Source organism: Citrus sinensis, chromosome 8 (assembly GCF_022201045.2).
Source record: "Citrus sinensis cultivar Valencia sweet orange chromosome 8, DVS_A1.0, whole genome shotgun sequence".
Lineage (NCBI taxonomy): Eukaryota > Viridiplantae > Streptophyta > Magnoliopsida > Sapindales > Rutaceae > Citrus > Citrus sinensis.
Genome location: NC_068563.1, coordinates 10,652,450 through 10,674,347, shown reverse-complemented (window position 1 = coordinate 10,674,347; position 21,898 = coordinate 10,652,450). Strand labels below are relative to the sequence as shown.

General features: G+C 32.7%; 1 pseudogene; it reads left to right on the top strand.

Moving 5' to 3' along the window:
- The first annotated feature begins 1,946 nt into the window (after positions 1-1,946).
- LOC127899297 (probable glycosyltransferase At5g03795) lies at positions 1,947-5,888 on the top strand (annotated as a pseudogene).
- The last annotated feature ends 16,010 nt before the right edge of the window (positions 5,889-21,898 follow it).

Genomic DNA, 21,898 nt, shown 5'->3' with positions numbered 1-21,898 from the left:
ATGAATACGAATTTCAGATTATATTTCAAGTTCGGATTATATTTTGGATTCGAATTAATTCGGGTTTGGGACCTTTTTACAATGATCACAAAAAAATAATGAAATTTGTAATTAATGAACACAATACAGAATTTTTTTTTTTAAAAAGAAAACACAGGAATGATATTGATAAAATACATGCAGGTATATTCTAACTTCTAAGCAACCAAATCATTTATTTGCGAATGATCAAGACAAATCATATAAACAAGTAAAAAATTCAAAGTTTCAAACGCAAATCATTGGGGGTTGTCGGATTAGTGGATTACCATGAACAAGGCGAGGTTTCTGTCGCTACTAGCTGCTCGTCGTGGGTTTGGAGGACGTCGCGATAGTTGGGTTTGTGCCAAATCTTATCCAGCTGGGTTTATGTCGAATCCGATCTGGTCTGGAGGACGTCGTGGCGGCTGGGTTTGTGTCGAATTCATTCAGTTTGTGTCGTCGGCAACACGGTGGTGGGTTGGCTTGTTAGGTCGTGGCTCATGGGTGTGGTGTGGTTTGTGGTCGTGGATTGGCTCATCAAAGGCGTGCAGCGGTGGTGTGTGGTTTTGTCATTTGGAAATTGGGAATTGGGAATTGGGTTTTGATTTTTCATCTTCAGTTTTTTTTTTAGTACAATGCAATCCAATCGGATTATTTAGATTGATCCGAATCAAATCCGATCAGATTTGAAAGCAAATCCGAATCTGATCCGATGCCCACCCCTATAAAAATCAGTCCTTTCATAATAATAAAAGAAAAAATACTTGAGTCAGGTTGATGTATTTGTCTCTTATTTCTTGTCAATGAATAAGAAAGATTTGACTAATCTTTTACTCTTATGTACTAAATTCTAGAAGAGTAAGTCTAAATGAGCTAGTCCTCTCTTATATGAGAGTGAAAATATATGATAGGTAAAATTAAAATACCTATCCCATTATCCGATATAAGTTAAATATATTTTAAGATCACTTATCAAGAACGGCTTAGAAATGAAATAAGTATAATAATAAACATCCCAGTCCAACAAATATGAGAAATAAAGATAAGAAAGATATTAAAATTTATTAAAAACTCTCTCCACTGTAAATCATCGTTGAGGAATTATTGATAAAAATATATCTGAATTTTAATTAAACTCAAAGTAATAGAATTATGTATCACTTGTTGAGATTTAAGACAATAAAAATCTATTTTCAGTGCAAAAGCCCATTAACTATGATGTTAATTCATTATTTTCAGTTAAACATAAATTACTCCTTTATATGGCGTTACTTTTTGAAATAAAGCATCAATTTTTTTTTATCTTTATTTCTTGTTTTTATATTATTTTTCTCTTGGTTTTTTCTTGAACGACGTCGCATCTCTTGTACCAGAAGTAATCAACTTTGCCGCCAACAAAACCCAAAATGTTGACTAGCCTTTGACTCTCTCTATTTCTTCATATAAGTGCTCATTATCTCTTTTCTCCTCTCATTTAACAATCCCAAGACCCCAAACTTTCTAAGAAAACACTTTCCCAAGAAAATCAGAACACCCAAATTTTCCCAAGAAAATGGATCACAGAATCCTCCAACGCCTGCCTGCCCCACGCTTGCAAACAACCTTCATTATACGATTAATTGTCTCGCCTTTTTTTTTTTTTTTTCTACCTCTTCACTCTTAAAGCCATATTATCAATTATTTCAGATACTCATTTTCTTGCACCCTTGTCCCCTACTTTTCATTTTCATGCATTTTTGGGTTAATCAAGGTTTCTTTTACCTTTGTTTCTGATGTATTTATGCATTGTTTGGTTCAAGATTCTGCAAATATTTCATGTACTTATTACTGTTTTGTTTGGTTTATGAAGTTCCCTACGGAGTATGGATTAAGAATCTGAAATTTACTCGGACATCTTTCACTCACCGGAGACCTTAAAAGCGAATATGCGCAAATGGAGAGGGAATTCTAGTTACCAGACACCATGGAAGCTGAAAAGAAAGTTTGCAATTGAAGGATACTTCTTTAAGAAAATCCGAGAGAGTCGATTTTTGACTACTGATCCAGCCAAAGCACATCTCTTCTTTATCCCTGTTTCTTGTCACAAGATGAGAGGCAAGGTACAGATTAAAATTCGGTTATTTATATGATGCTTTGGTGCTTGAGTCTTGTGAATAATGAAGTTTTATAATTGGTTAATGGTTACTCTGAAGCTAATTAGGTAGCGTTTACTTTTTGGATTGGAGTGAGAATCCTGATAAGTGGGAATCCTAGGATTGGGAGTGTGGAGTGGGAGTGAGAGTAGGTTGTTTACTTGCACTGGAATAGAATCATGGAATGAAGATCAGAATCAAATTTATGTGTTTACTTTGCCTTGGATTGTGAGTAAATAGTTTCAAATTACAATTTTATCCTTATGTAAAGAATTATAGTTTTTAATTACAAAGTTAATAAAAAATATATTTAATGAATAAACATTTATTTTATTATATTTGTAAATTTATAATAATTATTAATATTCTTAATTATGAACATCATTTTTTTAAATTTTAATTATATAAATTAAAAATTGTTGATAAGGGCAATATAAATGAAATATTTTTACTATTAACATAGTATGAAATTAATATTTTCTTAGAATAAACTATTTATTAGTATTAATTATTAATATTAAATAAATATAATACTATTATTTTTAAATAAATATAATAATATTATATTTTCAAATAAAGATTGTATATAGTTATGTTATTAATTCTCTATTAATATAATAATATTATTTTAAAGTAAATTAAACGTAGAATCAAACCCAATTATTATTTAGTTAAATATAATAATATTATTTAAATATTTATTAAATATAGTTATAGTAAATTTAATAAAAAGAAGGGTAAATATAAAATGAAACATTATTTTATTTTATATAATTATATTAAATTTATTAATATAATATTATTTAGTACAAAATTAATATTTTCTTAGAATAAACTATTTATTATTATTAATTATTAATATTAAATAAATATAGTATGATTATTTTTAAAATAAATATAATAATATTATATTATTAAATAAAGATAGCATATATTTATTAATTCTCTATTAATATAATAATATTATTTTTAAGTAATTTTAACTTATAATCAATGTAAATTATTATTTAGTTAAATATAATAATATTATTTAAATAAATATAACTATAAATTATTTTATTTTATTAAATTAAATTAAAAACAAAGGGTAAAAAAGGGAGAGGTGGGAGTGGATTCCTACTCCTACCTCTCCCCATGGGAGTCCCACTCCCACTCTCCACTCTAAAAATGGGTGGGGTCCATGGAATAAGATACCCAATCTCTTTCTATTTTGTTGAAGTAAACACTGGAGTGAGAGAAATCCACACTCCTCACTCCCACTCCAGAAAGTAAACAGTGCCTTAATGCATTTGATGATTTCATAGTAATATGATATTTTCATGTTATCTTTAAGTCTAAGGACGGAATTATGAACCTATTGGGTTCTTGCTGTTGAATTTTAACTAAGCTTCACATTAGTTATAGGACTTTTGGCCTGTAAGTGACAGAGAAAAGGTGGGTGTGTATATATATATATATATGAGAATTTTAATCTTACCTAAGATTTTGAAAGTAAAAATATAAAAAAAAATAATAAATCAATTGCACAACACAAAAGTTAAAGTTAAAAACTTTTATATGGGAGATAAAACATGGTCACCAAGAACGATGAGATAAAAATACATAATGTGAAAAATTATTACAATCTCTCTAATATTTTTCTCACAATCAAAATTCCAATAACACTAAATTTCTCAATAAACTTATGGTTTTTCTCACATTAGAAATTGTTTATTTGCAGATAAACTTATTATTATGGCATGCAAACGAGTGAACCCAACTTCCTTATATATATATATTGATTATTTCTTGCAGAATAAATATTTCTTTTCTTTTACAAGTTGTACTCCTCTTTGAAAAAGCTAAATGACAAAAGAAAAATTATGTATTTTTTAAATAGAACACTCGTCAAAAACAAAATATCTTAGAAAATTCTTATTGAAAAATGAGATATATTTCCTAACATAATACATATGTTGGTTGTGAAATTTCAAAAACATTCACCAATAGGAAGAGTCAATGAAATGAGTTCTTGTAGATAACAGAATCATGTTCATTGAGACAAAGTACCAAATAGGAATTTTGTGACATTGGGGAAGAAATATTCATAGCTCTCGTGATGTCTTCGGTTTCAAGACTTGGTTGCTAATTTCTTACCTTTTTATGCATGCAAATTTGTCTATCATTTATGTTGCTAGAATCATTAAGAGACTAAAATTCACCGTACTCTGCAATTTCATATTCCAATATTCACTTATAGTGGACTAAAATCATATTTCGTGCCTCTGATGCACATCATATTGTATTATATGCAGGGAGCTTCTTTTACAAACACGACTACCATTGTCAAGGACTATGTTGAGCTTAATTTTGAAGTATCCGTATTTGAATAGAACGCAAGGAGCTGATCATTTTTTTGTCACTTGCTATGACATTGGTGTGAGGGCTACTGAAGGATTTCATAACCTCTGGAAGAATTCTATTCGAGTTCTGTGCTCACGGCACAAGGGTGTTTCCCTTCCTCAAATTATACCTCCATTTCTTCTTTATGCTGGTGGAAATGACTTCGAGGATAGGTGATTCCAGATGATATATGCTTCATATTTCATATCATATTAATGATGACATTGTCGAAATTAGTGAACTTATGATAACATTTGAAAATGGCACAGTAGTGCAGGACTAGCCTTGCTCTTTGGACAGGTTATAGCAATTATTCAAAACTAAAAGACCTACTGGCACAGTTTTGGCAGAATGATGAACGCCAAATCCTGTCCAATCAAAGATATAAAAGAAGAATTCAACTGAAACGTGTCAAACAAAATTCTACAGGAGTAAGTTCTGCATCTGCCCTGGTGGTTCCCTAGGAAATTTTGCTCAAATAGTAGATTCCATCCACTGCGGATGTGTTCCTGGTAAGATTATTTAATATAAAAAATGAACCTTCCCTTTTTTAATATAAAAAATGAATTTTTTTTTTTTAATATGATCTGTTGTCACCTATTATGTACTGATTCTGCTTTTATATTATATGCCTGCTTCTAATTGGTTCTCTGATCAACTTGTTCGCTTTCTGCAGTTATCATATCCGACTTTCACGACCTGCCATTCAATGACATTCTCGACTGGAACAAGTTGTCAATGATTATCCGGGAGGATGATGTCCATCGACTTAACCTTATTTTAAAAGGCATCATATCAAAGGGAAAATTCATTAATTCGCATAAAAACACATTCAAGGTGTATCAAATTTTCTACTCAGTAATAAGTACATTCTGCTGCATTTACAGTCTAAATTTCGATCCTCTCTACATGCAACTATGTGCTTTAATAGTATCATTTTCTCTGTTGTATTTTCAGAAAAACAATTTCTGGAAAAAGTCCCTAATAAGAATCATGCATCTATAAATACATTTTTCAACAAAAATTTATCAGTCTCGTTTAATTGTTAATAACAGTAGCATCATAACATGTACGACATTATAGTATGCTGATTATGTGCTACCAATCAGAAGTGGGTTAAAGTATTGTGTGGACTCAAGAGAACTATATTAGAAAGTACTTTTTGGGAACATACTTCTAATTTGAAAACTTCTATTTCGTAAAGTCTTATTTCTTGGATCTCTTGTATCTATTGATCAGGCTCAAAAGCAATTTGAGTGGAATACACCACCAATAAAATATGGCACAACATTTCATATGGTAGTGTATGAGCTCTGGCTGCGCCGCTATTTTCTTAAGTACCGACTTTCCTAAAACCATACTTCTGATATTGCTCTGCACTGGACCTGAATTCAAAGAGGGGTGTCAGCTTCCGAAGGCTAAAACATGGGCATTACTTGATTCATTTTCCTTTGATCTTGCGACCTCATTTATGAGAACTGATGAAACAGTTATTTACTGTACTTTTCCATCTTACGAAATGATGGAAAAATAACGCATAAATGGTTATTTTGAGGCTTGATTTTGTTAGAAAAATTAACAGTGAGTTAAATAGCAGCAAGAACTGTTGGGAAAATATGCTCTTTAAAGCATATGTGTTTATTTATTTGTAATAAACATTTTTTCTGATTAATAAAATTAATGAGGTATTTTATTCAAATATCTTAATTGCATTAATATTTGTATTAAAGTCCATTTAATCATATTATATGTATTTATGTGATCACCATGTGGATTCACAGAAGACATAAATACAAGTTATCTTATGATTAAATAAATTTAGTTCGCAGTTGATAAATAAAGTTGGGCACTTTATTTAGGTATAGACTGTAATAAATTCATTGAATGATTTGTCTTAATCATGTATGAATTTATTGATGTAGTGCGACTACATTGAACATGATCACATATGAGATTTAATTAACTTTGTAATAACTGTCAGACTTATTAAATCTCATAAGTATTGATTTTACTGTAATCTTAATATTGAGTTAATTATGATTTCATGATTGTAATTGTTATTCTATTTGAGTTACCAACGGGCACGACACATACTTGTGGTCAAGATTACCCGGTATCTTGGTGGGAGCAGTTATGAGTATTGGAGTTATAGATTAACAATATAGAATTTGTACAACACATCTCTTGATGGGTTTTCGGCACTTGATCATAGAATTCTCTGGCCAGAGTGTGTCAACATATTTAGTATGTTGAAAATGATCATTAGAGAAAACCAGTAAGGATCAAGGAATAAGATGTTATTAAATTGATTGGATAGTTAAGATATCAATTTAATTAACGATGTGGTACAAAGGATTGTGCAGTAAAGAAATCAATGTGGCTTGAGACGAATTATAATTCGAGCATACAATTATGGAAGTCAGTTCCAATCTTTTAGTGGAGTAGATTTGGAATTAAATAATTGGGCTAGTTTAATTACATGCCTAATTATTGTAGCCACTATTGTATGTTCCCAAATGATCCCCGGGTTAGCTCATTTAATTGACTGCACCACTACTGGACTAATAAGTAAGATAACTAGCTATTTGGGTCAAAAGCCTAAATATATCATTTAGTGGGAGGCTCCATTTAATTAGCTTTTGTATAAGGGGCCTTATGTTATTTTACAAGGTGGGTCCCCTATTGAAAAAGCAAATAAACGTGAGTTTTATTTAGGGCATTATTTGGAGCCTAGGATTTTCACTAAAGGAAGATATATAAGGCTTATTTTTCCCTAAAGAAAAAGAGAGAAGCCACTTTATACAGATTAGAGAAAAAGATTTTTCTCTCCATTGTTGAGAGAAAAATTTTCTCGTGCTAGTTGCTTTGGTAGTGATAAAGGCGCCCACACGTCAAGTGCAGATCGAACCTGAGTCATAACCTGGAAGATCATTGGAGACAGTTCGTGATCTAACAAGCGTGGTGGTGACGGATCGTGATCTAACAGGAGTGGTGGTGGCGGATCGTGATCTAGGAGCCTAAATCACTTCAGCGGAAAAAGCCAACTCAGATTTTCAAGACACGATTTATAGAATACGAATTCTTATATATTATATGAGAGCGGTCTTCAAAAAGTTTTATAAAAAATTTAAAAACCTGATTTTTCCCCAACAATTGGTATCAGAGCCATCTCATATTAATATATAAGAATTTCGTATGAAATTAATCTTGAAATTTATGTATTAGAGTGGCACAATTTATTCAGATATATATTATTTGTTTAATATATGAATAAAGCATGTTTTGGTTTGTCTTAATTCATGGTTAGATTTTTCGTTGTATTTTTCTTTGGATCTGTAACAAGAGGGGTGGTTTTTTATCACTATGTTTCCCTCTTGATTTATTTTACTGTAATTGAAATTTTGTAAAGCCAAAATTTGCGTTGAAAATTTGTAAATCACCGAAGCATCATCATTGGAAAATTGCGGAAACGTGCTGGAAACTGCAGCAACGAACCAGCACACGCAGCAACGAGCGGCCAGCAGCACATGCTGCCAGCAGCGCGTGCTGCACACGCAGCGGCCAGCAGCCACGCTGCTAGCAGCGCGCGCTGCAATGCTACAAGCAGCGCTACCATCTGCATAGGCGGGGACTTGTGACGCGCGTGCACAGGCTGCTGGCGGAGGGCGTCGTTTTGGTTCGTTTCCGGCGACATGGCGGCTGTTGGTTCGCGTCGGAGAGGCGTTGGAGATGGCTGGAAACCGGGAACAGCAGCTGGTGCTTTTTGGAGATGGCGGCTGGGGAAGAAGAGGAGAAGAAAAATGTGATTTTAGGGTTCCATGGTTTTTATCATGGAGGTCCCTATAGTTTCATATTTTTTCAGTTGGGCAGAAATGTTTTTAATTTTTTGCATTTAAGTCCAAAAACAGTTTTGGGCTTAAAGAATCCTAGTTTTAGGCCCAATTGTAATTTGGGCTTAATGGATTAAAATGCATAGATAAAATTGAACACATTAAATTTATTTTATGGTCCAAATGTTTTATTTTAATAAAAAAATTTTTTATTTATTTATTTCCTTCCAAAAATTAAAATTGGACCAATTATAAATTTAAAAGCCCAATTTCCCCTAGTCCACTAACAAAGACAAGATTATGAAAAGATGGACATTGACAAGAAGCCCAATGAAGATTAGGCTTAGGTTAATGTATTTTTTCATTATTAGGAAAGCCATGAATTAAGATTATTTAATTGTTTTTCTATATGTTATGTTTTGGATGATAACATGCCATGATAACATGTCATATAGAATAGGTAGTGCCACTCGATGCATAATTATACATGTCATTCATTAATAATGAATCTTATTATATTGTTTGAAATTTGCACATGCTTAATAATATTTGATGTCATCTAGATAATATTATAGGAAACATGCAATTAACAATATGTATGTTTTAAAAAGGAAAAACCAATTTTAAAATATTGAGTGGGAGAGGAAAAATTCAAGATAATTTTCCCACGGGCTCCATTGTTAGTTCAATAATAAAATTATATATATACCTCGATTTCATGATACGGTGATGCTCCCTTCGGAGGGTATATATATTAGATATTTTATTTGATGAACTTCTTCAAAGATAAAATTGAAATATTTTTCAATCGATTGTTCACCCCAACGGTGACTATTGATATGAAAAATACGTAGATTGAAACAATGGTTATACACTCAACTAAAGTTTGTTATTAACCTTCCCAACAAAGCTCTGTTAACAAATTTAGGCCCAAAGGGATAACGATAATTATTTATCATGTCTTTACATGAAAGTAAATAATCTAATGGATAATTGGGTCTAGTAAGTGTAGACATGACTTCCCCAACGGATAGCTTGTCAAAGCGGTACTAGATTATCGTTACAATAAATTAAAATGTATTTATGGTTTTTTGTATTTTTGTCATTTATTGTGAATATTGTTTCAAAGTATTTATGCATGTTTATTTTGTTTTGTTTTTCAGAAAATGTCTTCCATCAATCCATTATTAATTATCCTTGTTAAAAATGAACTCACTGGCGAAAATTATTTAGATTGGAAACGCAATCTATTTAATATTCTCACTGCTAAGGGAAGCAAATATGTGTTGACCCAGCCTTGCCCTCCTGAACCATCATTATACGATTATAGAAATCAGAGGGAGCTTATGAGAAATGGTGCGAAGCTAACAAAATGGCTAAGCGCTATATATTGGCTTCGATTTCTGTGGAACTGCATAAGAAACATCGGAGCATGGAAACAGCCACTGAAATAATGGCTAGTCTTCATCAGATGTTTGGGCAAAATACCCATTTTGCCAGAGAAGCAGCATTAAAACGTATCACAAATAATAAGATGGAAGAGGGCACAAAAGTTCGTGATCATGTCCTTAAAATGATGGACTATTTGAATGAGGTAGAGATTCATGGTGTTCAAATAAATGATACATCAAAGATTAACATGGTGATTGAATCTTTACCTGATACATTCAAAGAGTTTAAGGTTAGCTATATCTTAAACAATAAAGATATGACCTTAATTGAATTAATGCACGAACTATATGCTATAGAAGAATTTTATAATAGGAGAAAACTTCCTGAAAAAGGATTCTCTTCAAGGCTTAAGTCGAAAGACAAGAATGAGCAAGCAAGAGTTGGGATCGGCAAACTGTCCATTAAAAGAAGTGGCAAGCCAAAAGGCAAGTGTTACAAATGTGGACAGAATGGTAACTGGAAGAAAGATTGTCCTAAGATTATTAAAATCAGGTATAGGAAATCTTTAAGCTTCCTAATTAGTTCAGATTTCTATTGATTCATACAATAATGAATTCTGAGATAACTAATCTTATTTGTAATTCATTTATTTGGTTTTCAGGAAACCAAGAGATTAAGTGAAGAAGGCTTCAAACAGCAGTTGAGGACGTGCTAGTTTATATCAATTGAAAGATTAGATCAATTTTACAAGACTTTAGTTTTGATATTTGTCTTTATTTTTCCAAATATTAGAGGAATTTAATTTCGGTGGCTTGTTTTAATAAACAGGAGTGCACTGTTATTTATGGATCCTCTGTTTATTACTTATTTTGGTTATTTATAAAGACAATTTATATCATAGAAGTACATTGATCTATTCAAAGTAAGATATAATGATAAAAAGTATATGCATTTATCTAAGAAAAGAAATGTTTCTTCTAACCAAAAATCACCTCTGATATTTATGCTTAAGTCATATAAACTATAATAAGATTTTAAGAAAATGATTAATGATAGACTTGTTGGCCTATTAAGATTGATCATTGTAACTCTATAAATCTTATTTAGAAAAGTAATATGACAAGGATGCTCTTTTTGAGCTAAAAGCATAACATTGTATTTGATGATTTAGCGCATACAAATGTATACGGACTAATCAGTTTACATGTTATAAGAGGTCATGAGTATTCTATCAATCTTGTTGATGAATATTCATTTTATTTATGTTTGTCTAAATGTGTCATGATTTCATTGCTTTTGAAATTCAAAAGAGTACGTGGATAAGACAGAAGCAATTAGACAGGAACATAAAAGAACTTCGATATGATCGAAACAAAGAATATCTTTATAGAGAATTCAAGCACTATTTGGTTGTCAATTAACACTATGATACAATAGTGTAATTAAATGGAGAAATAAGATTCTTTTGGATAAGACAAGACATATACTAAGTGGTTTATCATTTACCTTTTTGATTCCAGATACTAGTATTTGAAACTACAAAGTTTTGTTGAACTTAGTTTCATCTATCTCGGTGTCTACTACTCCAAGAAATTATAAAAAAGTCACAAACATAGTTTGAGACACATTCGTATTTGGAGTTTACTAGTATTTCTACTAGAATAAGAGATAGAGAAGATGGATTTGTGTTCAGAAGCTTGCATGTTTTAGGTATCTTAAAGGAATAAGGGAAAGTCTGAATTATAGTCCTCAAGATAGGAATGTATTTATAGAAATATTCTTTACTTTCTTTGAGGAAGACTATATAATGACTTATAACCTAAGAGTAAGGTAAAACTAGAGAAATAAAAGAGAACAGGTTGATGCTCAGCTTTCAACACCTGTTATATAATAGGAAGAACAGCAACAACCAGCTGATCAGCACAGGATTATCCTTAAACAACCATCATTTTTAGAACCTCGTCGTAGTGGGAGGGTAATTAGGTTACCTGCGAGATACATGCTTTTGGGAGAAACCTATACGGCTATCTCAGATGAACATGTACAAGATCCCATTAGTTACAATGAAGCTCTAATAGATAAAGATGTTGAATTTTGAAAAAGGCCATGAATCAAGAAATAGAATCTATGTATTCCAATAAAGTCTGGAAACTTGTAGAGGCACCAAATGGGGTAAAACCTATAGGGTGCAAGTGGATCTACAAGAGAAAAAGAGGAGTATACGGAAGGGTGGAAACATTTAAAGCAAGATTAATAGCCGAAGGGTTTACTCAGAAAGAAGGTATCAATTATGAGGAAACCTTTTCTCCGGTTGCTATGCTTAAATCCATCAGGATTCTGCTCTCCATTACTGCAGTGCTAGATTATGAAATTTGGCAAATGGATGTCAAGACTGCCTTTCTCAACGGGCATCTTGAAGAAAACATCTACATACAGCAACCTGATGGATTTATACAAAAAGGCCAAGAACACATGGTATGTAAGTTGCAGAGATCTATTAATGGATTGAAGTAAGAATCCCGGTCATGGAACATCAGATTTGATCAAGCGATTAAATCGCTTGGATTCATTCAGAACATTGATGAACCATGTGTGTACAAGAAAATTCAGGAAAAATTTGTAGCCTTCCTAGTTCTTTGTGTAGACAATATTCTCCTGATTGGAAACGATACATGAGTATTGACTACAATAAAGATTTGGTTAGCAAAACAATTTGATATGAAAGACCTGGGAGAGACAAGTTATATTCTTGGTATCAAGTTATTATGAGACTGGAAGAATAAAACTTTAGCCTTGTCTCAATCGGTCTATATCGATAAGATATTGGCTAGATTTAGCATGAAAAATTTCAAGACTGGTTTATTACCATTCAGACATGGAATTACATTCTCTAAGGATCAATCACCTAAAACATCTGAAGAGATAGAGAGAATGAGACGAGTTCCCTATGCAAAAGTTGTGGGAAGTCTCATGTATGCCATGCTTTGCACTAGGCCAGACATCTGTTTTGCGGTAGGGATGGTTAGTAGATATCAATCTAATCCTGAACCTGAACACTGGATTGCGGTCAAGCATATAATGAAGTATCTGAATAGAATTTAAAATTATATGCTTGTGTATTCTGGTGATGAACTTATTCTAGTGGGTTATACTAATTCTGATTTTTTGTCAGATAAGGATTTTAGAAAATCAACTTCCGGCTATGTGTTTACATTGGGAAGTGGAGCTATTAGTTGGATGAGTGTGAAACAATCTTGTATCACAGACTCAATAACTAAAGCTGAATATATGGCTACATATGAAGCTGCAAAAGAAGCTATATGGCTCTGCAAGTTCCTACGAAATCTTGAGGTGGTACCTGTTGTAACTGCACCCCTTAAACTATTTTGTGATAAAGGTGGTGCGGTAACTCAATCTAAGGAACCAAGGAACCACAAGAAACAAAACATATTGAAAGGAAGTATCATCTTATAAGGGAATAGTGTAGAAAGGTTATATGACAGTACTCCAAATGGCATTAGATGCTAAATGACAGATCTTATTACAATAGCCATTAGTGGGAAACCTTTATAACCTGCACTTAAAGCCCTAGAGCATGTGCAATATGCCAGATATGCTTTGAGAGCTAGTGGGAGATTGTTGGGAAAATATGCTCTTTAAAGCATATGTGTTTATTTATTTGTAATAAATATTTTTTCTGATTAATAAAATTAATGAGGTATTTTATTCAAATATCTTAATTGCATTAATATTTGTATTAAAGTCCATTTAATCATATTATATGTATTTATGTGATCACCATGTGGATTCACAGAAGACATAAATACAAGTTATCTTATGATTAAATAAATTTAGTTCGCAGTTGATAAATAAAGTTGGGCACTTTATTTAGGTATAGACTGTAATAAATTCATTGAATGATTTGTCTTAATCATGTATGAATTTATTGATGTAGTGCGACTACATTGAACAGGATCACATATGAGATTTAATTAACTTTGTAATAACTGTCAGACTTATTAAATCTCATAGGTATTGATTTTACTGTAATCTTAATCTTGAGTTAATTATGATTTCATGATTGTAATTGTTATTCTATTTGAGTTACCAACGGGCACGACACATACTTGTGGTCAAGATTACCCGGTATCTTGGTGGGAGCAGTTATGAGTATTGGAGTTATAGATTAACAATATAGAATTTGTACAACACATCTCTTGATGGGTTTTCGGCACTTGATCATAGAATTCTCTGGCCAGAGTGTGTCAACATATTTAGTATGTTAAAAATGATCATTGGAGAAAACCAATAAGGATCAAGGAATAAGATGTTATTAAATTGATTGGACAGTTAAGATATCAATTTAATTAACGATGTGGTACAAAGGATTGTGCAGTAAAGAAATCAATGTGGCTTGGGACGAATTATAATTCGAGCATACAATTATGGAAGTCAGTTCCAATCTTTTAGTGGAATAGATTTGGAATTAAATAATTGAGCTAGTTTAATTACATGCCTAATTATTGTAGCCACTATTGTATGTTCCCAAATGATCCCCGGGTTAGCTCATTTAATTGACTGCACCACTACTGTACTAATAAGTAAGATAACTAGCTATTTGGGTCAAAAGCCTAAATATATCATTTAGTGGGAGGCTCCATTTAATTAGCTTTTGTATAAGGGGCCTTATGTTATTTTACAAGGTGGGTCCCCTATTGAAAAAGCAAATAAACGTGAGTTTTATTTAGGGCATTATTTGGAGCCTAGGGTTTTCACTAAAGGAAGATATATAAGGCTTATTTTTTCCTAAAGAAAAAGAGAGAAGCCACTTTATACAGATTAGAGAAAAAGATTTTTTTCTCCATTGTTGAGAGAAAAATTTTCTCGTGCTAGTTGCTTTGGTAGTGATAAAGGCGCCTACACGTCAAGTGCAGATCGAACCTGAGTCATAACCTGGAAGATCATTGGAAACAGTTCGTGATCTAACAAGCGTTGTGGTGACAGATCGTGATCTAACAGGAGTGGTGGTGGCGGATTGTGATCTAGGAGCCTAAATCACTTCAGCGGAAAAAGCCAACTCAGATTTTCAAGGTACGATTTCTAGAATACGAATTCTTATATATTATATGAGAGCGGTCTTCAAAAGGTTTTATAAAAAATTTAAAAACCTTATTTTTCCCCAACAAGAACAACAACTAGAATTAAAAACAACAGGAACATCAACTGGAATTAAAACAGACAGGGAAAAGAAATTAACGAAACAAAGGAAATGAACCCAAGTCCTGTAACACATTGTCCTTAAAACAGATTTACCACCTACTGTAGTGCTTTAGGTTTGTTGGTAATTGTTTCTCAAGATACAACGGGTACGAATTATCCGTCAAGCATAGACCAATAATTCCGGCGAACCACAACAGCGTTCAAACTTGATAAAAAATAGAACGTCAGAAGGAGGAAAAAACATTTTAAGTGCTCTGTGTGTTGGTTGTTCTTGTGTGTCAAAAACAGAAGGGAAAGCTACCTTTTTATACACATGTGAGTATGATGTAACAGTTATAAAATTGAATTTCCGAATTCAATATATGCCATTTAATTGTTGTAACAGCCAATTCAATTTAAACAATTCAATATAGCCTATTGAATTCAAAAATTGAATTGCATAACAGCCCAAAAAATAATTGCGAAGCTGTTACAAATCATTTGAATTCAAAAAATTCACAAACTGTTACAAAAATTTAAAAGGAAATTAAAAACGTGCCATGCAAGCTTGGGTGATTTTGGGCTGACATTCTCATACGCAGGACGCGCGAGTGCACACGAGTTCAACCAAATCAGTCTTGGATTCGCACCCCCCTTGCGCACGCGCGTGTGGAGCGAGCCTCTATCCTTATAATTCTTACTCATGCATGGGTAAGTGTCCATATATAAACACAAATCCCTTGGCTTATTTTTCCCTTGTGGGATAAACCTCATTTCCTTTCAAATTTTCAACTTCAAGGGTGCATTTTGAGAGACAATTTCGCATTCACCCAAGCACCATTTTGAGTAAATAAATATACACTTTCGAAGTATTCACGGAGTAGAATACGAATTTCATAAGATTTTTCACTTTCGCTAAGTGGGACCCACTCAAAATGTGCCCTCAAAATAGCATAATGATATGCTATTTTTTCAACAATCCCCCACATGAATGAAAATTGGCAGTAAAACAGAAAAACCGTTAAATTTTGACATCAAAACTATTTTTCACCTTAATGATTGAGTTTTTTTTATCGATACCTAGTACAGGATATGTAGGTCTTATTCTTTGAACCTTTCCTTGTGATAATATATTTACTTTACTGGCTGATCAGTAGATGCGATGTCTTTGAACTGTTCTGTCATTAGTGTAAACAATCATATACTACACATAGGTATTTCTCCTAACACTGTTGAGTTCTCATGGTTATGTTCGTTTTGGCCTTGAACATCTACCTGGTTCTGCAAGAGTTTCTACTGAACCCTTAAGAGTAACCCGTATTACTCTACTCGGATTTTTGACGCATAAGAATCATTAAGAGCCTAGCCCAACCTTATTTTACACGGGCATCACTGTTTCATCATAGGAATGGTCAATGAGGTAATCCTCTTAAGAGAATGACCCCCACAGTGATCCAATTTTAGTCTTTAACAGTTAGGTTGTCCCATTAAACCTAGATCTTGCGATCTCCAGTCAACTAGGTTGGGTTTTCCTTCGCTATTGACTAATCATTCTATGGGTTTTAATCATATTCCCCTCGATGGTTTTTCTACTAGCTCTCTATTTAATCCTTTGGTTAGCGAAACCGCAATGTTATCCTTTGACCTCACATAGTCAATAGAAATAACTCTAGTAGAAATAAGTTGTGTAATTGTATTATGTCTGCGACGTATGTGTCCAGACTTACAATTATACATATTGCTCAGTGCCCTACCGATAGCTGATTGACTATCGTAATGAATACATATTGTAGGCACAGGCTTTGGCCATTTTGGAATACCTTCTAAAAAGTTGAGTCATCCTGCTTTTTCACCACATTTATCTAATGCAATGAATTTAGATTCCATTGTAGATCTGGCAATTACTGTCTGTTTAGAAGACCTCTATGATACAACTGCACCTGCTAGTGTAAAAACATAGCCGCTAGTGGATTTTGAATATTTTACATCAGATATCCAGTTAGCATCACTAAATCCTTTTAATACTTCTGGATACCTAGTATAGTGCAGTCCATAATTATGAGTGTATCGAAGATACCTGAGTACTCTTACGATAACTTTCCAATGATCAGTTCCTAGATTTAAGGGTGAGCAAACAAACCGTGGTCTTAAAAGTACCGAACCGAATCGGTGGTTTTTTTTTTAATTCGAATTCGTTTTTATTTTTAAAAAAACCGAAATATATCATTTGTAAAAAAACCGAAATGTCGGTTCGGTATTTGGTTCACTCAGCTGAACCGAAAAACCGAATTAATTTTAGATTTTATTCAAATCGAGATGTGTTAAATTGTTTTTTATAGATCCAAATATTGAGTTGGAAAATGCCTAAAGTTGATGTTGATATTGATAAAGATGGGAGAATGTTGTTGGCGTTTGTTTCTAAATTTTCTTTTTATTTTGTGTTGTAAGTTGTAATTGTTATTATTTTTATTTGTCTTTACAACATTATGATTATGTTTATGTAGATGGAGTATTGGAGTTTGATTATGTATTTTGAAATTTTATATTTTATGAGTACCTTATTAGTAGTTAGTAAGATATTAGTGATAAAATGTGTTTTGAATACTTTGTATTTATTGTTAATATTTGTAATGAAATTAGGATGAACTAATTGTTGAAAAAAATTATTATATTTATGAGGCCCAACGGGCTAAAAATTTGAAAATTCAAAATAGGCCTAGAACCAAAAAAACTGAACTGATTCGAAAAGATCCGTTTGAGTTCGGTTCTTATTGAGTTCAGTTCTTATTCGGTTCTTTTTATAAAATAACCGATTTAAATTGGTTCTACTTAATTTCTATCCTAACCGAACCGAACCGTGCCCACCCCTACCTGGATTGCTCGTATATCTACTAAGTTTACTTATTGTATAGGCTAGATCTGGTCTGGTACAATTTGTTAAGTACATCAGACTGCCTATTATTCTAGCATATTCTACTTGAGAAATATCATCTTTTCTGTTTTTCGATAGATGTATACTTGTATCTAATGGAGTTTTAGGCACAGTATTATCATCTTTATTAAATTTTCCTAGAATTTTATCTACATAATGAGTTTGACTTAAAATAAGTTCATTAGAAGCCCTTGAGATTTTAATCCCCAAAATGACATCCACAAGACCCATGTCTTTCATGTCAAATTTAGACTTCAACATATTATTAGTAGATTTAATCATGTCATCATCACTCCCAACAATGAGCATGACATCAACATATAAACATAAAATAACATAGCCATTTTTCTGTTTTTTTGACATAAACACATTTGTCACACTCGTTGATTTTAAATCCACTTGTGATCATCGTATGATCAAATTTTTCATGCCACTGTTTTGGTGCTTGTTTCAAGCCATATAATGACTATACTAATTTACAAACCTTCTTTTCTTGTCTTGGAGCTATAAAACCTTCAGGCTGTTCTATGTAGATTTCTTCATCTAAATCTCCATTTAGAAAAGTCGTCTTTACATCCATTTGATGTATCTCGAGATTGTAAAAAACTGCAATTGTTATTGTCATCCGAATGGAATTTATTCTCGTAACAGGAGAATAAGTATAAAAGTAATCAAGGCCTTCTCGTTGCCTATAACCTTTAATTACAAGTCTAGCCTTATACTTATCGATTGATCCATCGGCTTTCATTTTTCTTTTGAAAATTCATTTATACTCCAAAGGTTTACATCCTGAAACAAGATTTACTAGCTCCTAGATATGATTTTGTAAAATGGATTCAACTTCACTATTAATGGCTTCTTTCCATAAAGTGCCTTCAGGTGAAGTTATAACTTTTTTGAAGCTTTGAGGTTCACTTTCTAACAAAAACGTTAAAAAGTCTGGACCAAAACACTTTTCTATTCTAACTCTTTTGCTACGTCTGACCTCAACTTCTTCTTCTTCTTCTTCTAGAACTTCATCATTTTCTTCATTTTGACAGTTTTCAATTATTGTTTCATGAATTTATGGTAATTCTCTCGATTCCACTCTAGAATTACAAGGAAACACATGTTCAAAAAATGATGTATTTCTTGATTCTATTATCGTATTTTGGTGGACATTTGGAACTTTAGACTCATGCACCAGAAATCGATAAGCACTACTATTTTGTGCATAACCAATGAAAATGCAGTTAACAATTTTTGGTCTTATTTTCACTTTTTTATTTGAAGGAACCACTACTTTAGCAAGATACCCCCACACTCGTAAGAATTTATAAGAAGGTGCTCTACCTTTCCATAGCTCATACGGGGTTTTATCTTCTTACTTTCAAAGTATCTTATTTAATAAATAATTAGCTGATAAAACAACTTCTCCCCACATATTCTGGGGTAACCTAGAACTTATCAACACTGCATTCATCATTTCCTTTAAAGTTCGATTCTTTCGGTCTGCAATCCCATTAGATTGAGGTGAATATGGAGCCGTGACTTAATGTATGATTCCACTTTGTTCACATAGTGACTCAAACAGACCAACATACTCACCACCATAGTCATTCCTTATTCTTTGATTTTTCTATTAAGTTGATTCTCAACTTCATTTTTGTAGAGAATAAACTTTTCTAAATCTTTATCTTTACTTTTCAACAAGTACATAGCAATATTTTGTGCAATCGTCAATAAAGGTAATAAAATATTTATTACCACCTCTTGTTTGAATGGATTTAAAATTACAAATATCACTATGTATTAAATCAAGTGGTTCAATGTTTCTTTTAATTGTTTGGAAAGATGACCTAGTTAGTTTTACCTCAACACAAGTTTCACACTTATGTTTCAAATCAATTTGGAAATTGAGAATATGCTTCATGTTAATTAATTTACGCAATGAATTAAAATTAACATATTCTAATCACCATACCAAAGATTAGAAGACTCAAGCAAGTAAGTAGAAGAACTAACTTCATTATTAATTTTTGGTTTCAGAGTTATTACATTGAGCTTAAATAGGCCATCATTAACATAACCCTTTCCCACATACATCCCATTCTTTGACAAAACTACCCTATTTGAATTAAACACCATTCGGAAACCATATTTGTTCAACAGCGATCCAGAAACCAAGTTCTTCCGAATTTCTGGCACATAAAGCACATCGTTCAGAGTCAGCTCTTTCTCATAAGTCATCTTCAGAATCACCTTCCCTTGACCCTCAATCTCAGACGTAGCAGAATTCCCCATGAATAACTTCTCTCTATTGCTAACTGCTTCAAATGAAGTGAACAACCCTCTGTCCGAGCAAACATGTCTGGTTGCTCCTGTATCAATCCATCATTCTCTTGGATTAGAGCCAACCAGATTCACTTCTGAAACCACTACAGAGAAGTTTATGTTTGAAACAAGTGAATGATGTTTTCGACCACATTTGCCGCTCACTTCTTTTTAGGCAATCTGCAATCTGAAGTCTTGTGACCCATCTTGTCACAGTTAAAACACTTTCCTTGAAACTTTGTTTGCTTTTTGGAGATTCCTCCTTTTGGTCCCAATTTTTTATTTTTCTTATTTTTAGGCCCATGTTCAACAACATTTGCCTTAGCCATAGAAATAACCCCTTTTTTCTGCATTTCTGTTATCTTCCTCAATTCGGAGCTTGACAACCAACCCTTCAATATTCATTTCCTTGCGTTTATGCTTCAAGTAACTCTTGAAATCTTTCCAAGCAAGAGGTAATTTTTCAATAATTGCAGCCACTTGAAAAGTTTCACTTAGCATAATCCCTTCTGCAAGGATTTCAGATAATATGATTTGAAACTCTTGTACTTGACTTATTACAGTTTTGGAATCCACCATTTTATAATCTAGGAAGTGGCCAACAACAAGCTTTTTGGTACCCGCATCCTCAGTTTTATATTTTCAATCTAAGGATTCCCATAACTCCTTGGCTGCTTTTTTTCTTATGTATACATTATACAAGGAATCACTAAGCCCATTCATTACATAATTTTTACATAAAAAATCATAATGATGCCATGCATTAATTGCACTAGAAACTTGAATATCCGTTTCACCCTCTTTGGGTTTAGGAGCATCCTTCGTCAAGAACCTCGCAAGGTTTAACGTGGTCAGGTAAAAGAACATCTTTTGCTGCCAACGTTTGAAATTCTGGCCATTGAATTTTTCTGGCCTTTCCGCATGATTCACAGGAATAGCCATAGCGACTGGTTCTTTTACAACAGATGCCCCAGCTGTAGAAACTGAAATAGGACCAGTCAGAATCACATCATTGGCTTTAGTTGTCATCTCAACAAAAATCTGTTTTAAGATTGTTAGAAAAAATAACAGTGAGTTAAATAGCAGCAAGAACAACAACTGAAATTAAAAACAACAAGAACAACAACTGGAATTAAAACAGGCAAGGAAAATAAATTAGCGAAACAAAGGAAATGAACCCGAGGCCTGTAACACATTGTCCTTAAAACAGATTTATCACCTACTGTAGTGCTTTGGGTTTGCTGGTAATTGTTTCTTAGGATACAACGAGTACGAATTATCCGTCAAGCATAGACAAATAATTCTAGCGAACCAGAACAACGTTCAAACTCGATAAAAAACAGAACGTCAGAAGGAGGAAAGAAAATTTTAAGTGCTCTTGAGTAAATAAATATACGCTTTCGAAGTATTCACAGAGTAAAATCCGAACTTCACAAGATTTCTCACTTTCGCTAAGTGGGACCCACTCAAAATGTGCCCTCAAAATAGCATATTGATATGCTATTTTTTCAACAAATTTCAAGTGGGATACACTTTTTTTTTTTTTTTATAGAAGTGGGATACACTTAGTACAAGTGAAATGTCGAAGTTCTTTCGGGTTTCCCTTCACAAATATTTCGAAATAGTATATTTATACGATTAAAATAATGCTCCGGTGAACAATAAATTATTATTTAAAGTACACCCCTAGAGTTAGA